The sequence below is a fragment of the Bos mutus genome, chromosome 2 (assembly GCF_027580195.1).
Source record: "Bos mutus isolate GX-2022 chromosome 2, NWIPB_WYAK_1.1, whole genome shotgun sequence".
Taxonomy (NCBI): Eukaryota; Metazoa; Chordata; class Mammalia; order Artiodactyla; family Bovidae; genus Bos; species Bos mutus.
Genome location: NC_091618.1, coordinates 95,083,312 through 95,105,898, shown reverse-complemented (window position 1 = coordinate 95,105,898; position 22,587 = coordinate 95,083,312).

Genomic DNA, 22,587 nt, shown 5'->3' with positions numbered 1-22,587 from the left:
GAACATTTCCAAAATCTTACTAGACTTTTGATCTATATGCATCCACTCCTTTTCATGTGCTAGGATCAACACAAAAAGGACACCAATATAGTTCTTAATTCTGAGGTTTGTACTGCTCAGTCATGTTTGACTCTTTTGGGACCCCATGGGCTGCAGCCCATCAGACTTTGTCCATGGGATTTCACAGGCAAATTATACTCAAGGGGGTTGCCATTTCCTTCTCCAGGGGATCTTCCCAAGCCAGGGATCAAACCCACATCTCCTGCCTTGGCAGGCAGATTCTTTACCACTAAGCCACCAGGGAAGCACTTTGATCTATATATGTCCACTCTTTTTCATGTGCTAGCATCAACAGGAAAAGGGCTTATTCCAAAAATAGCTCTTAATTCTGAGGTTTAGACTTTTCTATTTACTGATGCCTGTGCATGGCCCATTCACCTCTCCTCAGTTTAGTGAGGATTATCTTATAGGTGTCACAAAAAATGGGTTTGTGGTAAGGCAACACCTCTAAAATGAGAATAGATATTGGAGGCGTTGGATCCAAGTCTTCGTTATAGATGCTAGGGTGTAGTTGAGATGAGAGAAGATACCAGTTTGGAAAAAGTTGATACCTGGTAAAATTAAATTTTGGAAATAGTATAGATAAAGTAGTCTATTTGACTATATACTGAAAGAGAGAGAAAGAGAGAAATCAAGAAAGATGTCTAGTGTTTGGGCTAGAATAATTGGTTGCATTGTGATTCTATTTATAGAAAGAAGACTATTTGACTTGATTATCTCTAGCTTAAAGAACAATGTTATTTGGATAATTTCTACTTAAACATTGGGTTTAACCATTGTATACTTAATAAATGTATCAATAATGTGTTTTCCTTCAACTACTGAAAATAATTCACTCTAACACAGTATGCAATTTCTTGTAGTTTTTGGATATGGATTTTAAAGTTTAATGTGCTTTCATCAATTTTTTTTCAGATTTGAAGTTGAGCTGTTTATTATTTTATTCTCAGATGTCAGCACTCACTCTCACTGTGTTGTCATATGGAGTTTTACAAGTTCCCTCATTATTCTACAGTCAACCAGTTGAAATATCATTTATATGCACAGAAGAATTTCAATTTTCCACTTCCAAGAATGTATGCTTTGATGGTATCACTGAGAAAAGCTATCAGTGGATATGTGAAAAATATATCCTTTTTTTTTTTTTTTTTTTTAGCAGAAATCAGTTTCCCTTTCAGGGACACCCAATTAAGGATCCATTATGACAGACCTATTAAAACATTAAGTACCATGTGAAAAACAAAGTGTGACTTCATCCCTTAGGAGGTAGTTGTCTAACGTTTTGTAGTCTTAGCTTTCTTTTCTCTGTTCTTAAAAAAAAAGAAGCACACACACAAAAACACACAGCAAGCCATTTGGAACAGTTTCTTAAAAGTGCGGAATAAATTAACCATAGAATCATGAAACAGCAGGAGAAAATACTCTTAATAAAAGACTAGTAATTTGACCATTTTGCATTATTCTGTAGAGATTCTTATAGTATAAAATAACTAGAAACAACATATAACCTTTCAATACCTGAGGGAAATAAACTGATCATTTCTTATTGATATTTTTAGAGAAGTTTTAGGTTCACAGGGAAATTAAGGAGAATTATAGAGATTTCTCATATACGCCCTACCCCTACACATGCATAGCCTTCCTCACTTATCTGCATCCCCCACAATTTTGATACACTTGTAACAATTGATGAACCTAGACTGATATAGCATATCACCCAAAGTGCATAGTTTACATTAGGATTTACTGTTGGGGTTGTACTTTCTATGAGTTTAGACACATATATAATGACAGGCACCCATCATTATGGCAGTCATTGCAAAGAATAATATTTTGACCCTAAAAAACCCTCCATGCTCTGCAGATTCATTTTCACTTCCCCATTCCGAAGTGGCAACTGCTAGTTTTTTGGCTACCACTATAGTTTTGTCTTTCCCAGAATGTCACATAGTCAGAATTACACAATGTGTAGTATTTGCAGACTGGCTTCTTTCACTTAGTGATATGTATTCAAGTTTCTTCCATACATTTCATTAGTTGACAAAACATTTCTGGTGCTGAATAACATTCCATCGTCTGAATATAGCATGGTATATTTACCCAGCACCTACTGAAGTATATTTGTTTGCTTCCAAGTTTTGACCACTATAAAGAAGCAGCTACACGCATCCACGTGAAGGTTTTTGTGTCAACATGAAATTTCAACTCCTATTGGTAAATATGACTGAAGGTAGTTTACCCAAATATATTTTTATCTTGAGGTCCCCCACTTAAAAAAAATGACTCTAATCTTACATTTCTAATTCTAAAATATTGAAGCTAAGTGCTAGTTTGGGTCTAAATCAGGTCATAGATTTTTATTACACCATTGACACTTTTTGGCATATTAACATGGAGTTTAAATACACTAAAGTAAATATTCATTTATAACTCTACCCTTGAAATAAATTGAAATGTTTTATATACCTTTTTTGCATTTAGTTCATAAGCTTACATTTTATACATATTTTTCATCTGACTTCTTTTTTTAAATTCAATTTTGCTCCCTAACACTGTTTTGTGGAGGAAAAAACAGAGAAAAGAGAAATCCCTACCACTATTGATGCTGAAGCTGAAACTCCAATACTTTGCCCACCTGATGCAAAGAGCTAACTCATTTGAAAAGACTGCCTTGCTGGGAAAGACTGAAGGCAGGAGGAAAAGGGGACGATAGAGAATGAGATGGTTGGATGGCATCACCAACTCAATGGGCATGAGTTTTGGTCGGGAGTTGGTGATGGACAGGGAGGTCTCGTGTACTGTGGTCCATGGGGTCGCAAAGAGTTGGACACGACTGAGTGAGTGAACTGAACTGAACTGATTTCAGAGATACACAAAAGTTTGCAATAAGTTTAAATTACTCCTCAGAATTTAAGAAAAAAATGAGTATCCCAAGTTAGTATTTTTCCTTGAGAAGTTGTCTGGACTATAATCAACTCTTCTAAGATAAATTGGGAATAGATTAAGTTACATCATTAAAAGTGTTTAGTGTTGTTCATTTTTGCAAAGGACTTTTGCAGGATACTGGCTCAAGCTTGAGAGAGTTTGCAAGAGTTTGACTGCATATGAAAAAAAATGATTGGAAGGCAGGACAATTCCACAGTCTGTGTTGAAAAGAATTATTTCACTGGAGGAAGTTATTTAATACTTCATAAGAGTTTGATGCTCCAGGGAAGTTAGAAGTCATAGAGTTGTTGACAGAGATCTAGGAACTGGCAGAAATAAGCAGCTGTGTGGAGAGACTCTGCCTTGGGAAGGATTAGATTTGTAGTAATTGAAAGAGACTAGAACTACAAGAGTTCAGAAAAAGAAATCTAGAAGAAATTAAATTTCCTCTGACAGACATAGTAACAGAGAAGAACTCTTTATTTACACTGGTTCTGGAGAACACTAGAAACATTTCAGCACTAACTAAAACCACACCAATTTCCTCTCTAAGATAGACATTATTTCATATTAACTTTATCAATGTTTTCTTTTTTTTAAAAAATGAAATATAGTTATCTTACAAAGATTTATATTAGCTTCAGGTGAACAACATAATGACTAAATATTTTTGTACATAGGCATCACATTTTCTTTATCCATTCATCTATCAACGGACCTAAGGTTTCTTCCATATGTTGGCTATTGTAAATAATGCTGCAATGAACAATGAGGTGCATATATGTTTTCAAATTAGTGTTTCCATTTTATTGAGATAAATACCCCAAAGTGGAATTGCTGGATCATATGATAGTTCTACTTTTAGCTTTCTGAGGAACTTCCATATTGTTTTTCACAGTAGTTGTACCAAGTTAAATTCCCACCAGCAGTGCATAAATTTCCCTTTTCACTACATAGTCTCCAACACTTAACATTTCTTATCTTTTTAGTCATAACCATTCGTGGTGATATCTCATTGTGATTTTGATTTACATCCACCTGATTATTAGTGATGTTGAGCATCTTTACATACATATATTGGCCATCTGTATGTATGTCTTCTTGGAAAATCCCTATTCAGGTAGCCTGTGCATGTGTGCATGCTAAGTCACTTCAGTTGTGTCCAACTCTTTGAGACCCCATAGCCCTCTAGGCTCCTCTGTCCATGGGATTCTCCAGGTAAGAATACTGGAGTGGGTTGCCATGCCCTCCTTAGCGGTCTTCATGACCCAGGGTTCGCACTCTCAGTCTTTTTTCGTCTCCTGCATTAGCAGGTGTGTTCTCTACCACTAGTGCCTTCAGGGAAGCCCATTCAGGACTCCTGCTCATTTTTAAATCAAATTCTTTATTTTTGATGCTATTGCATTGTATGAGTTCTTTATATATTTTGGATATTAACCCTCTATTAAACATTTTATTTGTACATATCTTCCCATTCAATAGGTTACCTTTGTGTTTTGTTAATGGGTTCCTTCTCTCTACAGAAGTTTTTCAGTTTGGTGTAATCTCAATTATTGTTCAATACTATTTTTTGATTAATTAATCTTTGTGATTTTAATCTCACCTTCCCTTCCTCCCTCCCTCACCCCTAGTTTTCTAGTATATATACTGTTGCCCATAGATAAAAATCAATTGTGTAACAACACAATTGATTTTTGAAAGAATAAATAAGTTATTCAACCCAAGGATTGAAAGTCTTCCATAATATTTCATTTGAATACTATTCCTATTGATACTAACACAAGTACCCATTAAATATTAAAATATTTTCTTCATGTTCTTTTCTACAATTTTTCTTCATCAATGTCTTTCAAATTTCTCTTCAGTTAAAATGTTTTTTCCTGATATCTTGAACAAACTATGACTTCTCCTTACATGTTGAAAGGCTTTTTATACATCCTATTTGCATTTATGTAATAGCAATTTGTATATTTCTTATTTTCCATATTGAAGTGTTAAACTGCTTAAAGCTTGAGACAACTTACAAATAATTCATTTTGCTCTTCATTGCCTAGTTCAGTATGTTTCACATGACAGAAATTTAGTATAACTAAACTAAATTCCATTGAACTATATTAAGATAAGCATACTCTGCAGTGCAACACTTCTACATAATAAAAATTAAAATATAATATATAGAGACTTTGAGACTTTAGAAGCAATGTTGAGCACCGAGATCTGATGCATTGAGTTAAAAAATACATGCAGTATTAATTATGTTAAAGGTGTTCTGATCAGTGTTGAAAGGTACTACTTCTGAAATTATCTATGTTGAAGAACTAGGCTTTCTAATTTCCAATTCATTGCAGAGCAATCTTCTCTTAAAATATGGTAAAAATGGACTACTAGAAAAGTGAAATTCAAAAACAAATCACATGATATGAAATGCAAGTCCAACTTTTTGTTATTAGATGCACCAGACATAAAATTTCATTTCTATAATATAATTAAAACATATGTTACATAAGCAAATACAAGAGAATTGTACAACCATATCTATTTCTCCCTGAAAATCTGTGTACTGGTCATTAATATATCAATATGACATTATAATTTTTTGACAAAAGAATAGAGAAATCAATCCCACAGAAACCTATTGTTAGAACTGGAAGAAGCAGCTTTAATTCCATCAACTTCAGAATGTTTTCATTTTTCTCCAAAATGAAGCAAATAAAGCAATTTCAAAATTCATCTTCGTCCTTCACTTGTAGACAGTTCAACAATTTAACTTTTAATATCACAGTTTAATTTTAAAATAACTTTTGATGAAATAGATGGTTTCTGAGTACATGAATCTCTTTTATATGGATGTTCTTTCTCCTTTTTTGTAAATCTTATATTATTATAAAGTGAATCTTAGATGGAAAAATCTACAAAATAAATGTATAGCTTAAAGAATTACTGTAACACAAGTAACTGTGAGCTCATGAAACAGATTATCAACTATTCAAGAAGCACTTCTTTCCCTCTTTCTGTAAACAACTATTATCAGTTTTATAGGAACTATTTTCTTTTTTTTTTTTTTTTGTTTTATCATACAAATGTTAATTCCTAGAATTGTGTCCATTTAAAAATTAATATTAAAAAATTCTCATTCAATGTACACCTCATCTACTTTTTCTTTGTCTTACAATTTATTTTTGACAGAATCAACTATTTGACCTAGAGTATTTTCCACAATCTGGACTTTGCTAGCTATACATTTAAAATAATTTAATGTGATTCTCCACCCTTTGCATTTTTGAAAATTAGCTACTGCATCCAGAGGTTTAATGAGACTCAGGTTGTACCCTTTTGTCAAGACTAAAGCCCTGTTGGACAGGATTACAGGAGAAATACAATGCCCATTTCTCCATTTGTAATGTTGATCAGTTCAGTTCAGTCGCTCAAACATATCCAACTCTGCTAATGCTTATGTATGTGTGTATGTGTGTTAGTCACTCAGTCACATCTGATTCTTTGAGACCCCAAAGATTGGAGCCCACCAGGCTCCTCTGTTCATGGAATTCTCCAGGCAAGAATACTGGAGTGGTTAGCCATTCCCTTCTCTGGGGGATCTCCCCAACCTAGGGATTGAACCCAGGTCTTCTCCATTGCAGACTGATTCTTTACTATTTGAGCCACGAGGAAGACCCCATGTTGCTTATTAATTCTGTGTGGATGGGATTATAATATGGTGATATTTTAGTTATATCAGTCCTTTGCCAACATTATTTAATCAGATCAGATCAGTCGCTCAGTCGTGTCCTACTCTTTGTGACCCCATGAATCGCAGCACGCCAGGCCTCCCTGTCCATCACCAACTTCCGGAGTTCACTCAGACTCACGTCCGTCAAGTCAGTAATGCCATCCAGCCATCTCATCCTCTGTCGTCCCCTTCTCCTCTTGCCTCCAATCTCTCCCAGCATCAGAGTCTTTTCCAATGAGTCAACTCTTCGCATGAGGTGGCCAAAGTACTGGAGTTTCAGCTTTAGCATCATTTCTTCCAAAGATATCCCAGGGCTGATCTCCTTCAGAATAGACTGCTTGGATCTCCTTGCAGTCCAAGGGACTCTCAAGAGTCTTCTCCAACACCACAGTTCAAAAGCATCAGTTCTTCGGCGCTCAGCCTTCTTCATAGTCCAACTCTCACATCCATACATGACCACAGGAAAAACCATAGCCTTGACTAGATGGACCTTTGTTGGCAAAGCAATGTCTCTGCTTTTGAATGTGCTATCTAGGTTGGTCATAACTTTCCTTCCAAGGAGTAAGCGTCTTTTAATTTCATGGCTGCAGTCACCATCTGCAGTGATTTTGGAGCCCAGAAAAATAAAGTCTGACACTGTTTCCACTGTTTCCCCATCTATTTCCCATGAAGTGATGGGACCAGATGCCATGATCTTCGTTTTCTGAATGTTGAGCTTTAAGCCAACTCTTTCACTCTCCACTTTCACTTCCATCAAGAGGCTTTTGAGTTCCTCTTCACTTTCTGCCATAAGGGTGGTGTCATCTGCACATCTGAGGTTATTGATATTTCTCCCAGAAATCTTGATTCCAGCTTGTGTTTCTTCCAGGCCAGCATTTCTCATGATACACTCTGCATATAAGTAAATAAGCAGAGTGACAATATACAGCCTTGACGTACTCCTTTTCCTATTTGGAACCAGTCTGTTGTTCCATGTCCAGTTCTAGCTGTTGCTTCCTGACCTGCATACAAAGTTCTCAAGAGGCAGATCAGGTGGTATGGTATTCTCATCTCTTTCAGAATTTTCCAGTTTATTGTGATCCACACAGTCAAAGGCTTTGGCATAGTCAATAAAGCAAAAATAGATGCTTTTCTGGAACTCTCTTGCTTTTTCCATGATCCAGCGGATGTTGGCAATTTGATCTCTGGTTCCTCTGCCTTTTCTAAAACCAGCTTGAACATCATAAAGTTCACGGTTCACGTATTGCTGAAGCCTGGTTTGGAGAATTTTGAGCATTACTTTACTAGCGTGTGAGATGAGTGCAATTGTGCGGTAGTTTGAACATTCTTTGGCATTGCCTTTCTTTGGGATTGGAATGAAAACTGACCTTTTCCAGTCCTGTGGCCACTGCTGAGTTTTCCAAATTTGCTGGCATATTGAGTGCAGCACTTTCACAGCATCATCTTTCAGGATTTGGAATAGCTCAACTGGAATTCCATCACCTCCACTAGCTTTGTTCATAGTGATGCTTTCTAAGGCCCACTTGACTTCACATTCCAGGATGTCTGGCTCTAGGTCAGTGATCACACCATCGTGATTATCTGGGTCATGAAGATCTTTTTTGTACAGTTCTTCTGTGTATTCTTGCCATGTCTTCTTAATAGCTTCTGCTTCTGTTAGGTCCATACCATATCTGTCCTTTATTGAGCCCATCTTTGCATGAAATGTTCCTTTGGTATCTCTGATTTTCTTGAAGAGATTCCTAGTCTTTCCCATTCCATTGTTTTCCTCTATTTCTTTGCATTGATCACTGAAGAAGGCTTTCTTATCTCTTCTTATCTTCTTCTTTCTTACCAACATTATAAATGGTTACAAAAAGTCACTTTTATTTAGCCTCCTGTTAATAAAATTCATGAAAAGGACAATGATTGTTTCTGACTTTAGGAAGCACATTAATAGGGAACGCATATAGGTATAGAACTCATTGTAACAGAAAACAAAGATTCAAACTTGAACCAAATGATCTGTCTCATTATGGATTTAGGAAACTTTACAGACTTGGTAGCATTTAATCTGAGGAGAGAAAAAGAGGTAGGTTTCAACATATGCTACTTCTGCAGGTGGAAGTGGAAAAGAATGTCCATCCAGACCAGTGCCCAGAAGTTGCATTATGAGGAAGACTTAATTTTATACCTAATAAGCTAGCAAATAACTAGTTGCATTTCATCAAATAACCATATTAATAGGTTTAATAATGCATTGAAATAGACTTAAATATGGCCTAAAAGTCCATTTGGATTTTTCTGCAATATGTTATGGAAAAATCCAAACAAACCTTCTGGCCATCCCAATATATTCATTTATATGAAAGGACAGAAAAAGTGAAATAAAAACAGGGAATGTGAAAACAATTTAATAATACTCCCCTTTATTACCTCCTTTCCTGTTTAAGGCTCTGTTTGATATCTGAATATGATGTGAAGTTTAAAAAGATAATCAGATTATTTCCCAGACCTGCCACATAGTTCACTTTAGCAATGAGAATATCAAAGAGATTAGAACTAATAGTCTTAGGGCATATTTATCCACAGAGTAGGTTTCAAGTAGGCTTCAATATGTAGGTGACATATGGTCTGAGCTTGGAAAAAAAAAATGAGTAGGACAGGTGTGATTTTATTAGCCAAAGAAAATCTAAGTATGCCTCACACTGATGCTGCGGAGATGGCACCCAGGAATGACATTGCAAAAATGTATCTTATGTTTCTTACTATGTGACCTTGTCATAGGGCAGCTCACAATGTGGCAGCTGACCTCTGCTTGAGAAATAATGAGAGGAAGAGAGAAATAGAGAGTAGAGAGAGGGACCAAGATGAAACTCCTGATGACTTTTATAACCTAAAGTTGGAAGAATCATATGATCACTTTGGCATGTTCTCTTGGTAATGCAGATCAACTCAGGTATATGTTGAGCTATGGAAACCAGGAGGTGGGAATCAAGAGAAATGAGTTGGAGGTTGTCTATTACACTGAATCAGATGGCCACCACTGGCTGTGTCCAAGAAAGCAGGACAGTATCATCATTCATTTAAAATACACTTGGAAGCTGGGTTTAAAACTCTTCCCATGGAAAGAAAGGAGAGTTGGGCCTATTCCTGCCAGCACACCTCCATCCCCAACACCCCTCCACACACACACACACGCACACACACACACTGTCTACCACCAAGCAAAAGGATTTCAAATCCTATTTAATTCTGTCATCATTTCATTTGTTTTTCAGCTTCACCTTCCTCTGACTTACAAATCAAATAGTCAAACATATCATTTGTATATTCAAAATAAAAACTCCAACTTTCCATACATTTTTCTTGGCATTGAGTGGCTATATATACAAGGAATTTAGTTTCACATCAATTACTGGAATAAGAGAAAACAAACATATGTTTTTATCAATTATACTTTTACTTCATCCTCTCAATACATATTTCCTTTGAAAACACAGACAGAAAATACAAGTAATAATGTGTTACTCTATTTGTTCATTAACTTTTATAGTCCAACTTTACCTTTTCAATAATAGTTCTATCTTTAGAAAAATAAAAAGTTTGATTTTATATCTCTGATGTGGAAAGTTTGTGATCATGTTGGATTAAATAGAAGTATCTGTATATTTCATACTAAGTGGGCTGCCGTCTATGGGGTCACACAGAGTTAGACACAACTAAGTGACTTAGAAGCAGCAGCAGCAGCAGCCTGTTTTTTAGCATTTTTGGAAAAGAAGGTGACTCAGACAGTAAAGAATCTGCCTGCAATGTGAGAGACCTTGGTTCAATCCCTAGGTCAGAAAGATTCCCCTGAAAGAGGGAAAGGCTACCCACCCCAGTATTCTTGCCTGGACAATTCCATGGACAGAGGAGTCTGGTGGGCTACAGTCTATGGGATCACAAAAAGTCAGACACAACTGAGTGACTAACACATTTGCTTTTCATATTTGTTCATTAACTTTTATAGTCTAACTTTACCTTTTCAATGACAGTTCTATCTTTAAAACAATAAACGTTTTGTTTTTGTATTCCTGATGTGGAAAGTCTGTGATCATGTTGGATTAAATAGAAGCATCTGTATATGTCATACTAAATAGCCTGTTTTTGAGCATTTGGGGGAAAGAAACTTAAATAATTGCAATTTGTTATAGTTCAGAGTATTGAAATAAGTCTTATTCCTACTTTACTTGTAAAGTCAAATATTTGTGGAGCCGTAAATGTGTGTGTGTGTGTGTGTGTGTGTGTGTGCATGCACACACGCATATCATTATCACGTGAAATTCTAAATAAAGCCACTGAGAGGAGCTCTAATCAAGACAATGCAGCTTGTTAGAGCTGATCCATATCCCTCTTAATTTGATGAAGAAATTAGCAAGAACTCATTTTAAAACATTAGTTTTGAGTTTCATTCTTTGTATGGCCAAAGAATTTGGTCTGCCTTAGATTTACAAGAACTGTCGTTATTATTTTGCTCTTATGAAACAAATTTTCCAAAGTTTGAGCATTCTAAAGTGGACACAGGTCTATGTTTGTTTATACCATAGATATAAAAACTGTCCTTAAGGAAAAATATTTATAAGGATCCTGAAACACACAATGCTATGTAAATAAACTAAATCTCTATATTTATCTAAAATTAATATAATTTATTTGATGGATATACTGATATTCCTTTTTTGAAAATTTATCATAAATTAAACTTATTGAAAAATGAAAAAAATAATAAAAATGACTCCTATCTGCCATTTACTCAAGTGTATCAATTATTAACACTTGCCTTATATTTTTATATAAAATGTTTTAACCATTGAGGGTAGGTATTAGATATCCTGGTAACTTACTTTTACATACTTCCATATGTATCCTAAAAATGACATGCTTTATACAAACTTATTTATAAAAATCAGGAACTCTGTTCTGTAATTGATATTGATATAATACTATTCTCTAATCTATATAACTTATGATAAAATTTTGCCAATTTTCTCAATACTGCACTTGCTGCTATTATTTTCCTCTGTTCAGGATCTAATCCATAATCTCATATTGCTTTCAGTTTTCATATTGCTTTAGTTTTTTCTTTGGTCTCTTTTAACCTGGCACATTACTTGTTTTTTATAACCTTGATAATCTTAAAGAGTCCAGGCCAATTATTTTATTGAATATCCCTTTCTTTGGGTTTATCTAATGTTACTTCATGAAGGATGATGTAAACCTAAAATTAAAATGTACCATATATTGTACCATATACTAATGACTTAAACAATTTTACTTTAAACATTATAAATTAATATTAAGCTAAAATATAATATGATGATCTTCCATGTTTATATTGATAAAGTCTTCTTTAAATAAATATGTACTTCCTGAATGTCATGTATTGGCTCCAACAAAACTTCTTTTTTAGAAATAAAAATAAAGATATCATGGGAGGAGTTATTTTGCTTTTAATTGCTACCATCAGAAACATTTATTTGAAAGTGTTTAAATTATGGAAGAAATTTGGGGTAAAGAAAAATATTAATTTTGTATTAATATTATTGGTGGCACAGATTATTTGCTCCAATTTAACATGATTTTTAGATTTTATTAATATAGAATAATTCTCAAAGGAAAGGAGTTTGTATACCGTACAATGAAACTCAAATTAGAGAAATGAGTCAAGTTGGGTGGTGAAATTAAGAAATAAAATTTTATTATAAGTAATCTTGCTAATCACTTTCAACTAAGTGATGATACTCTTAGCCTGCCCTATACATAATGAAAAACAAAAAAGCTGAAAATTACAATTACATAAATTTCTAGAATACAATTGCTAAAATATGTTCCCTAACTGAGAAGAGCTTAAATGTTGTGACAGATGTTTACCCAATTCCTCAGGGAAGGGAGGAGAATTACTTGCTAAGAGGAGAACTACCTGCTAAATTCTTCCTAGAATATTTAGGATTAAGTCTGTGCTCTCATGTTGTCCCATATGCTGTAAGTGATGATCTGTGTATACAAAATTTTCAGGAGGCAGCATCTCTGAGTCATAAATTCTTCTTCTTATAAACCTTTCTAAAGTACTTTTTTTTTTCTATGTTAGAATTATGGAATGATAGACCTAGAACAGATTTTAAGGATCCTCTAATCCCAGATCTTCATGTAAAACAAAGATCTTTCATTTTTTCTGTAATTTATAGAGACCATCGGTTTATATGTGCCCATTGTGCTCAGTTGCTTCAGTCATGTCCAGCTCTTTGTGACCTTATGGACTGTAGCCTGTCAGTCTCCTCTGTCCATGGGATTCTCCAGACAAGAATACTGGAGTGGGTTGCCATGCCCTCCTCCAGGGGATCTTCCCAACTCAAGGATCGAAACCTCGTCTCCTGCATTGCAGGCAGATTCTTTAGCCATTGAGCTATCTGGGAAGCACTGAGCAAGATTTTTCATCTAGTCAACTCAAGAATGTGATTTACAGGGTCATTTCAACTGTGTATTCTTATTGATCATTGTTAAGTGAAACAGTAAGCTATATTTCTAGATAATCTACATCTCTTATTAGTTGTTTATCACTTTTTATTCACAATAAATCTCCATCGTGCACTAAATCTGATTATTGAGGCAGTGACAGATGGAGAAGAGGCACTGCATGGCTAATTACTAATGCTGGCTGGGTTTAGCAGCTAGTGCAAAGGAAAAGCACTAGGTAGCTGTCCTAAAAGACACACATGGATGTACACATTCCTCATCTGTCTAGACAATTAATACAGGGGATGGACAGTATTTACATAAAATACTTATGAATATCAACTGGTTTATAATAAATATCTAGGCAGTTTTCCTCTGAATGGTACTCTAGTATGACCTAGCATAGAATATTGATAGATAATTTTTACTCACCTTCCATTTTATTAATCTACACTTTGGATTTGGCTCTTGATAGTAGGGTAAAATCTCAAGTGACTTAAATCACTGAAGAATTGGTTAATCTTATTAGTTTAAACTGTCTGTTTATCTGCTTTCCAAATTTTTTTCCTAAATATACTTCAAATTTAAATGTTCTAATGTATTTAATATATTTAGTAAGTACAATAAAGAGAAACTGACACTTTATTTGATGACTCCATAGTCATATCTGAATACAAGACAACACATGAACATTGTCCTAGTCACAAAATACTAGATAAACCCTTTCCATGCTATGTGAGTGATAGCTACTTCATTAAAACTGCCAACTGCAGTTTCAGCCTTGGTCCAGTTGTCTACCATCCTAGATAAGATTTATTAATATACTCAATCATAATATGTATTACCCCTGCTACCCAATAGCATTTCATCCAGAGAAAAGTCTGCTTCTTTAAATAGTCCCCAAATTATTAGTATGAAACACAAGGCCAAATCCTGTCAAAAGTTCTTTCCAATATCCCTTTATTTAATGAACTATTTTTCTATGCCATACCTTCTCCCTCATGGCATTAAGTAATAAATCAGTTAAGTTCAGTCAATACAGTTGCTCAGTCATGTCCAGCTATTTGCGACCCCATGAACTGCAGCACTCAGGGCCTCCCTGTCCAACACCAACTCCTGGAGTTCACTCAGACTCACGTCCATCGAGTCAGTGATGCCATCCAGCCATCTCATCCTCTGTCATCCCCTTTTCCTCCTGCCCCCAATCCCTCCCAACATCAGAGTCTTTTCCAATGAGTCAACTCTTCGCATGAGGTGGCCAAAGTACTGGAGTTTCAGCTTTAGCATCATTCCTTCCAAAGAAATCCCAGGGCTGATCTCCTTCAGAATGGACTGGTTGGATCTCCTTGCAGTCCAAGGGACTCTCAAGAGTCTTCTCCAACACCACAGTTTAAAAGCATCAGTTCTTCGGCGCTCAGCCTTCTTCATAGTCCAACTCTCACATCCATACATGACCACAGGAAAAACCATAGCCTTGACTAGACGGACCTTTGTTGGCAAAGCAATGTCTCTGCTTTTGAATATGCTATCTAGGTTGGTCATAACTTTCCTTCAAGGAGTAAGCGTCTTTTAATTTCATGGCTGCAGTCACCATCTGCAGTGATTTTGGAGCCCAAAAAAATAAAGTCTGACACTGTATCCACTCTTTCTTTCCCCATCTATTTTCCACGAAGTGATGGGACCGGACGCCATGATCCTCGTTTTCTGAATGGCGAGTGTTAAGTCAACTTTTTCACTCTCCACTTTCACTTTCATCAAGAGGCTTTTTAGTTTCTCTTCACTTTCTGCCATAAGGGTGGTGTCATCTGCATATCTGAGGTTATTGATATTTCTCCCAGAAATCTTGATTCCAGCTTGTGTTTCTTCCAGGCCAGCGTTTCTCATGATGTACTCTGCATTTAAGTTAAATAAACAGGGTGACAATATACAGCCTTGACGTACTCCTTTTCCTATTTGGAACCAGTCTGTTGTTCCATGTCCAGTTCTAACTGTTGCTTCCTGACCTGCATACAAATTTCTCAAGAGGCAGATCAGGTGCTCTGGCATTCCCATCTCTGTCAGAATTTTCCACAGTTTATTGTGATCCACACAGTCAAAGGCTTTGGCATAGTCAATAAAGCAGAAATAGATGTTTTTCTGGAACTCTTTGCTTTTTTGATGATCCAGCAGATGTTGGCAATTTGATCTCTGGTTTCTCTGCCTTTTCTAAAACCAGCTTGAACATCAGGAAGTTCATGGTTCACATATTGCTGAAGCCTGGCTTGGAGAATTTTGAGCATTACTTCACCAGCATGTGAGATGAGTGCAATTGTGTGGTAGTTTGAGCATTCTTTGTCATTGCCTTTCTTTGGCAATAAGTAATAAGTCAAACTTGTTCCTATATAGATGTGTTCCTGTGGTTGCTGAAAGGAGAGCATTGGCCCTGCCTAGATTTCCAAGATTGCTACATGAAGGCAGTAAATACTATAACTGCTTACCCCAAACTGTGACATTTTAATTGATTTGCTATGCATTTTGTACTATTAAAAATTAAATGATGACAAATTTTCATTTAAAGTGATTTTATTGTTCTTTATTTACATTTCTATGGATAAGTGACAACTCAGATGATGCCTCCACACAGTGGTTTCCCCAAATCAATCCACTTAAAGTTTGTAAGAGACCTTATCAGTCCCTGCATGTACAGGCCTGTATAAAATATGACTGATTATAGCAAAAGAAATAGTTACTATGACCATGACTGGTCCCTATGAAATGTCCTGGAGGTTATCAGGAGGCAGCTCCTGAATGTTCCAATAGGTTCTTATATCTTCTTGCCTAAAAGGGTTCTCTGTTTGTAAAAGAATGCCCAGCCAGAGCCAGGAGCTGGCTGGAGGGTTTGAGAGGGAAGGCATAATTAGTGTCCAGAATCAATAATAATGGATGGGAGTGTTGAATGAACTTGACTGCCTCTAGGAGAACTTAGTGAGCACTCTGGTTTGAAATCTAGAATTGGATCACTCTTCATTCTGAAGGCAAGAAGGAACATGTTGTTAATTTTAGCTTGGAATTGAAATTTGGAAACAAAATTGGAATTTTAGCTTGGTGAAGCATCACAATGCTCATACTTTCTTCCCTTGCAGAGTACTGGAATTAGGTATATGCTGTGGCCCTTTAATGGACCAGAACCTGGTGGTCTGGAGTCGACGATAAGAAGGTAAAGGAGAGAAAGAGGCTGATATTCCTTGGTTTACATAGAAAGCCAATAAAGCCCCTGACATGGGACTTGTTCTGTTCACGGAGGCCTCAGGCGCCCTCTCGATGGGGTGAAGGCACAGAGTGCCTTCTCGAGAGGGTCTTAGAAGCCGGGGCAGGAAAGTGAACTCAGAGGGCCTCTGTGCTCCAAAGAAATAGCCTGAGAGAGAGAGAGAGAAAGAAAGAGAAAGAAAGACATGGGGACCAGAGCTCTGATGGAGCAAAGGTGTTTTATTTAACATGTGTAGGTATTTATACTGTCTTACAAGATAGCTATTTTCAGCAGAGATAAAATAAAAACTTACAAGTTATCAAGAAAACATGAGGTCATCCATATGAAAGAGAGAGTTGTAAATAACCACTTTTACCATATGGTTCATAAAAAGAAAGAGGGTACTTATCACCATATAAAAAAACTAAAGAAGGAAATGCCTGGATTCCTCAGTCCTGGGAGAGGCTTGCCTCTCCTCTTAATTCCTGAATATTCAGGAATTAATAAGGAGCAGAGAATTCCTGACAGATCCAAAACAGCACACAGGAAGCCTCCTGTGAAATGTTTCCTGACAATTCCCCCTATTTTATTATATTTGTAAAATGAAATTTGATTTGTATCCAGTTGTAGGCACTATGATTATAATGAATTAAGAGTAACACAATATTGAGGTAATCTGGAAGCAAGTCCAACCATGGGACCTTCTTCCCAGGGCCGTTGGAGATTTACTGTTAACTACAAATTAAATAGAGATCAAAGAATTAAAAGGGAATCATTTCTTAAAGAGATAAAGTAGTTAGGACAAGTATATAGTTTACAATTAATACAAATTACAGAACGTAAAGTCTTATTGTAAATTTCTTATGGCTATAACAAAAGGAAGTGGAACACAGGCCTGTATAAAATATGACTGATTATAGCGAAAGAAATAGTTACTATGACCACGACTGGTCCCTATGAAATGTCCAGTCCAAGTCCCAAGTTTTTTTGTGTTCTTGTGTTTGCGGCAAGTTTTCAAATGTCCCATTGTTCAGGCCCACTCTGTTTATCAAGGATGATCCTAGGATGAGGTGGGGCTAATCCACCATCAAGCCACTCAAGAAGTCCTTTGTCATAGTAATGTTCCGTTGTAGTGTCAGTGACCTTCCATATCACACACAGTGTTGCTAATATCTTCTGAGCAGCCAGATAACCACATGCCATGGGGTCCCCAATCAACAATTGTATGATTAGCCACAAACATTGATTTTCTTGATTTGGTTTGACATTTGTCCCTATGAACGGGTGTATAAGTAAAGTTTTTATAAGTAAACCCTTTGCATAATGTTCTTTGTTCTTTCCCTAACTCTTTCCCTAAAGTCTCAGTAGTATAAACATGGTTTACAGACAAAGAAAGGGCAGTAAATAATCCAAGCAATGTCTGAAAGTCTTCTTTTGGAGGCAGGACAAAAGCCCAAGTTTGTCGGCTGATGTTTATGCACAATTCTGTTGGGCCCATGCACAAGGGAAGGACTTCAGAGCTTAAAGAAATATTAATTAGTTTTCTTTTCTGCCCAGGGTGTGAGGGCCCTTTCATGTACTAGGGAGAAGGCATATGTATAGAGTCATTAGTTGAAATGATTGGTCCTCTCTCATCTATTTGACCACCTGTAATAGACGGGGGTTGGGTATTAGTCCGAGCTCGAGCTTGGGCAGGTACAGGCCAAAAGACTGAGCATTGCCAGGAGAATGTATTCAGGACTCGGAGGCAATCCCTGTTGAGAGACCAAATTTTCAGCTTGATTATTAGGGTTATTTGTCCCCAAGTGGGGAGATCATCGGGGTGATGCTGCTGAGGGCTGTGCTTTCTGGAGATCTTTAGAGCAGACATAGCCCATATTGGAATTTTTCTTCCTGGGGTTCTTGTTTTATCTCCATTTTGAATGCCGGGGGCCCCCTTGGGTTGAATCTTAAGAAGAGGTTAAAAAATTTAAAACAAATAGAGCTGTATTAACAATAGTTATAGGTTTAAAAAATATGTTGAAATCTAGTAAAGTCTGCTTTAGATAAGGAAGACAGTAGTGTACCTGTGTATTCCCCCATTTTAAATTTTTTTATTTGTAACTTTAGTGTGTGATTTTAGCACTTAAAAGTTACTTATGATATAAGCTATATGTGGAGTCCAAAAATACAATAAACTAGTGAATATAATGGCTCAATTGGTAAAGAATCTGCCTGCAATGCAGGAGACCTGGGTTCAATCCCTGGGTTGGGAAGATCCCTTGAAGAAGGGAAAGGCTTCCCACTCCAGTATTCTGGCCTGGAGTATTCCATGGACTGTATAGTCTATGCGGTCGCAAAGAGTTAGACACAACTGAGCAACTTTCACTTTCAATGAATATAATGAAAAAGAAGCAGACTCACAGATATAGAGAGCAAGTTAGTGGTTACCCAGTGGGAAAGGGACAAGGGTCAGTATCAGGGTAGGGTATTAAGTGGTACAAACCATTAGGTATAAAATAAGCTACAAGGCTATATTGTGCAACACCAAGAGTATAGCAATTATTTTGAAATAACAAAGAGAATACAAACTTTAAAAATTGTAAGTCACTATATTTTACACCTGAAACATATATTATATATCAACTGTACTTCAAGTAAAAATAATTCAATTAAAGACTAAAAAAAACAATAAATAAATTTACTTAAGAAATGGCTGATGCAAGAGAGATGATTTGACTCTTCTTTCCTGTCTCCCTGAAAGTAGAAAATAAATCTCCTATCTGAAAGATTCCCTTCCTGTCCTGGGAGGGAGAAAGACACTCATCACCAGAGACAAAATTCAGGGCAAAGCAGCTGATGTAAGTAGTGTTATTTCTGACTAATTTAACTACCCAAGCCCAAATGTTGCTAAATTCCTTACACATCCAAACCTAAGTTTCTTTTTCCTGTCAAATCTTCATAAATTTATTGTCTCTTTGTATAAAAAGATATAAAAGCATCCTGCTTTTGGCTGCACTCTGAGCTTCATATTACAATCTCTTGTGCACAAAGAATTAAATTGATTTTTCTCCCATTACTCTATCTTATGTATTAGTCCAGGCACAAGGCCTCAAGAATGGTGGTGTTCTCCATCCCTACAGATGGTCATCAGATTAAAGTGTATTACTCTGTTTTTATCTTTATATATGTTGTTGAAAATATATAAAAAGAAAGATGAATACTTGGTAGACTTTTTTTTCCCCTAAGATTGAAGTAAATCTTTCTTAAGATAGAATATTGTGGGAAAATGTGTTTTTATGACACCTGAAGCATTTGGTAAAACTTGGGATTGTGAAAAATGAAGAAGAACGGTTAAACTGGGTATCTTGGAAAGCATCTAGGAAATCTCAGAGAAAGATGTGACTGTGGGTTCAGCATTTTCTTGAAAAGAAATTTCCTAATTGAAATAAATTTTTATCCTCAATAAGGAAAGGGACTGCACCTCAGAAAGACATTTAAGAATGTTAAATCAAGAAGGTAACTAAAAGACCATTAGATCTCATTTTTTTTATTTTGTGAACCATGAAGCTGTAATCAGTTTTATTAAGTCAGAGCACAATTGTTAGCTGGCTTGTGCTCTTCACCAGGATCCCCATTCCTTTCCTATTTTAACGCAACTTCTACACCACAGCAATCTTTGTAAACCTTCTTCCTCATTTCTGATGATTGTCCTAATTTAATTTTTTTAAAAAACAGAAGACTTTTGTTCATTACAAAATGTGATTTGTGCTTAAATATTTTGACTAGACAGGTCATTTAGTTTTTAGACATACAAAAAAGTATGAATGTTGCCTCTCTTTGTTTCCTGTGAAATAGGAAAATTTAGCTCTGTCAGAAAAAGATGAAGGGGAATGTTGGAACAAACTCAGTAGTTTGTGATATACTATGTCACTGTTTGCTGTATCAGGGGAAAAAAATTAGTGTCCTATTTTTTAGAAATTTTCAGATGTGGTGACCTGAGATTTTCCTCTGGATTCAAAGCAGAACCTGGATTGCAACAGTGCCTTTAATTATGAACTGTAAAATTTCATTGTGGATTACATATTAAATGGCAATGTTATCATCTGGAGTTTTAAAATCTCTTTCTAAGTAATGCTGCAAAGCATAATGTTTCTTTTTTTAATTTTCACAGTTCAAAAAAATAAGATCTATCATGCAATGATTCTGTGCCATTGTATTCGAGAGTTTACTTCTGTATGGGTACTGCATGCATGCATGCAGTGTTTGAAAATCATCTTGTGACAAGTTTACACTTCTTACACAATGCCTCTGTTAGGTGGTTAGAATAGGAAAAAGGAGTCCAGGATGGCCTTGGCTAAAAGACAAGGGAAGGAAAAGCCTGTGAAAATAGAACAAAGGAAGGTCCGAGGATCTGAGTGAGGACCTCAGGTAGAACAAACAATACTCCTGGCTAGCCCAATTTACATAAGGCAGGCCCAGGGGGAGGAGAGAAAACATATAAAAAGAGGAGCCAAAGGGCTGGGAGTCTCTTTCTCTATTTTCTTCGTATCTTTTGGGTTGGCATGCCCTCACGCCTCGAGGATGTATTTTCCTTTATTTTCTAAATAAAACAGCTGTAATACGGAGCTGTAACTGATCCATCTAGTTGTAATGCTGGTCTGTCGCTTCAAATTTTTGTTGTGATGAGACAGAACCAAGGAAATTACACACTCCCCCAACACCTCAAACAATTTGAACTTTTTAAACTAAAATTAAAATGCTGGACTCAATTTTGATATTTTTTTCATAAAATCTGATGAGTTCCGGGAAAGGTATAAGCAACAGAAGTGGAAATTCTATTTTATGGCTTGTTATACCACTCAGTGGAGATGAAAAATCTTCTTTTACATATTTACTTTAAAAATAACAATAAAACAACAATAATTAAATTCAAGAATAGTGTGGTGGTACAGAATGTAATTTAACTGGAAATAGCACTTGACTCTGGGGAATTGGATGGCTTTTAAGAGAACTATTTGTTTGGCATTAAGGAGAGTACTATTCAAATACAGCCTATTGTCCAAGGCCTGGATCACAACACAAGCAACCTTCGGAAACTTAGAAATAAAGCCTCAGGCAAAGCCCAGAACTTTTGAATTAGACTTTCCGTGGATGAGACTCAGCAATCTGAGCTAACATTCTCTCAGGATAATTTTAATGCTCACTAAAATTTGAGAAGCTCTGCCTTAAATTTCCCACTGAAAATAAGGGGTTAGACTACATTACTGACTGAAGTTACTTCAAACAGTTAAGTTAAATGGCTTGTTAATTATGAGTGAGTAACTGATAAATGAAGGGCTTTCCACGTGGCACTAGTGGTAAAGAACCTGTCTGTCAATGCAGGAGACATAAGAGACGTGGGTTCCATCTCTGGATTGGAAGATCCCCTGGATGAAGGCATGACAAACCATTCCATATTCTTGCTTGGAGAATCCCATCCACAGAGGAGCCTGGAGAGCTACAGTCCATAGGGTCACAGAAAGTCGATGCAAGTGACTCGACTTAGCAGGCATGCATACATGCAATTGAAATATGAGGATAAATAAGTGAAGTTAAGTGATTTAATTTTACCATGAAGTTATATTTTAATACTTCAGAGGCATAAAGAGATAAGACTATTCATTCAATAAGAAGGTGTTTTAATATCCCATGTATATATTTTGACTGTTGTTATTGTTGTTCAGTCACTATGTTTGACTCTTTGTGACCCCATGACCTACAGCACCCCAGGCTTCCCTGTCCTTCACCATCTCTGGAAATTTGCTCAAACTCATGTCCGTTGAGTCAGTGATGCCATCCAACCATCTCACCTTCTGTTGCTCCCTTCTCCTCCTGCCCTCAGTCTTTCCCAGCATCAGGGTCTTTTCCAGGTGGCCAAAGTATTGAAGCTTCAGCTTCAGCAATCAGTCCTTCCAATGAATATTCAGAGTTGGGTTGACTGGTTTGAACTTCTTGCTGTCCAAGGGACTCTCAAGAGTCTTCTCCACAATTCAAAAGCATAAATTCTTCAGCGCTCAGCCTTCTTTATGGTCCAACTTTCACATCCATACATGACTACTGGAAAAACCATAGTTTTGACTATAGACACTTTTGTCAAAGAGAGACAAAAGGTCTCTGTTTTTTAATATGCTCTCTAAGTTGGTCATAGCTTTTC